The sequence below is a fragment of the Scylla paramamosain genome, chromosome 3, assembly GCF_035594125.1.
Source record: "Scylla paramamosain isolate STU-SP2022 chromosome 3, ASM3559412v1, whole genome shotgun sequence".
Classification (NCBI taxonomy): domain Eukaryota; kingdom Metazoa; phylum Arthropoda; class Malacostraca; order Decapoda; family Portunidae; genus Scylla; species Scylla paramamosain.
In genome coordinates, this window is record NC_087153.1 from 5,542,501 (window position 1) to 5,545,000 (window position 2,500).

At 34.4% G+C, this 2,500-nt stretch overlaps 1 long non-coding RNA gene across 1 annotated transcript in view; it reads right to left on the reverse strand.

Annotated features, from left to right (window-relative positions):
• Positions 1-1,926, reverse strand: part of LOC135089481 (uncharacterized) — a 36,472-nt gene extending 34,546 nt beyond the window's left edge. Inside the window, exon 1 of the long non-coding RNA XR_010261502.1 lies at positions 1,500-1,926. This is a non-coding gene — a long non-coding RNA (uncharacterized LOC135089481). The remainder of the gene's footprint in view (positions 1-1,499) is intronic.
• Between the last annotated feature and the right edge of the window lie 574 nt (positions 1,927-2,500).

Genomic DNA, 2,500 nt, shown 5'->3' on the forward strand with positions numbered 1-2,500 from the left:
TATATATATATTTATATATATATATATTTATATATATATATATTTATATATATATATATATATATATACTCGTATATATATATATATATATATATATATATATATAATATATATTATATATATATATATATATAGTATATATATATATACTCGTATATATATATATATATATATATATTATATATATATATATATATATATATATATATATATATTTATATTTATATTTATATATATATATATATATATATATATATATATATATATATATATATATATATATATATATATGCTATTTTATGCGATTAATGCGATGAGTCTTTAAGAGTGTATTTATTCATAGCAAATTTTGTTTATGTTAGGATTTCATGTATTAAATAGAAATACCTCCATGGAAGGTATTACCGAAGCCTACTAAAAATTAAACAAAAATATAAGATAGATCAATAAATTAATTAATAAATAAGTAAAGGAATAATGAACTAAATATGTAAATGAAAAGATAGCATTGAATCTGAATAGCCCAAAATTTTCCATCTACAATACCAATGTATTCAGTAATATCAATTAAGAAATGATTACTTATACATGTAGTCAATATAAAATGCGTTGCAATGAGAAAATAATAGTTAAATCTGAATTTTAAGTTCACGATGAACAACAATGACTAATATTTTGCATTTTGCAGATTAACAAATTAATATCGACTATTTTAATCTACCATGGTAGCTAATACATAAATGAGTAAAAAAAAAAAAAAAAAAAAAAAAAAAACGATGGGAAGGCGGGACGACATGCAAGAATACACGTATCCGTCACCACCACCATCACCACCACCCCGCCACCTTCACCCTCCTCCCCGTGAATCATCCCCACCACCACTTCCACCCCCCTCCGCAACCCAGCCTATCAGTAACGCAGCCTATGGCCCGTCGTCAGGCAAGGGGCCCATGCCCCTTCAGGAAATATCTTAAGAAATAACACAGGGAAAGGAAGGAGAGATCTGTGCCATGAAAACGCCTTAGTTATCCTCAGGTTTGCTGCGTAAATAAAAGGAAAGAGGAATGACTAACATAAATATTCGTGTGTGTGTGTGTGTGTGTGTGTGTGTGTGATATATATATATATATATATATATATATATATAGATATATATATATATATATAGTATATATATATATATATATATATATATATATCGCCATTGGTAACTGACGATACACACGCATGCATAAACACTTGAAAGGGAGTAAGGTGCGGAAGTGGCTGGCTGTGCGTGCAAGGAACAACCATGACTTTGAAACTAGAATAAAGATATGTGAAGACTGAACATCACAACCTTGACTTGTATAGCTATAAACTACAACTTAGGTAATTGCGACTAGGTAATCACAACAAGGCAATAACAATTAGGTAATTATCATTATCACACACACACACACACACACACACAGCTTAAACACACTTTTTCATACATGACATGAGATTAGTAAACCTACCCTAACACACGTGGCGAAAGGCAGCGGCGGGGCCTGCCCAGGGAACCAAGCGGCCTACGATCAAGCTTACTCTCATATTCGCACCGCGTCTGCGCAAAGCCACGGAGCCTCTAAGGAACACGCTGAGACTTTATACGACACACCACGACGACACCGCGATCACGCAGCACTGATTCACTGGCAATGACGCATTAATCACGACGAAATCCGCACTATTTAACACAAAACACAGTGTTACAACCCCATCGAGCGTGCGTGGTCCAACTGACTGGGCCTCATAGCAGGGGCCCAGTCACGTGACAAGCTGACGTCACGGGCGCTCCAGATTGCGGGCCCCCTCCTGCCTATTCAAGTCTTCCTTAGGCCGTGTTTGTATCACCGCCACGTTGAGTACTTCCAGAAAACTTCACATATATGTCTGTCTTTAATTTTTTTTTATTTTCATTAGTTAAGCAAGACACAGGAAAAGAAACATTTGGTATCTTATCACTGACTCCCTTCCCTCCTTTCCTCCTCCTTCCCTGACTCCCTCCATTACCCTCCCCTCATGCCCCCGTTCTTCCCTCCCTCCTCTTCTCACCCTCCTCTTCAGCTCCATGCCCCCTCATCCCTCCCATCCAAGGGTTGCTCAATAGTATTTTTTTCTTTTTTTGGATAATTCACTGCCTCATTACATCATGTTTCAGCTGAAGCAGTCTTCACTGATATACTAACCTCACATACGCAATAACTTAAGTGATTTGTGAAATAAGTGGTATGACTGTAAGACGAGAAAATGTTCGGGTTAGTGATGAATCGCATATAAATAGTTTATTTTTTTCATTTATTTTTGTCAATGTTTATTTTATTTCATTGTTATTATTTTTTTTTTTTTTATTAATCTATTACGGATTAGATTTTTTTTTCACATTCTGATACACAAAAATACACAAAATCATCCATTCTGAAATGAAAGAAGGAAGAAGATGTACGAAAGAGGAAGTAGAGGAGGTAGCAGATAC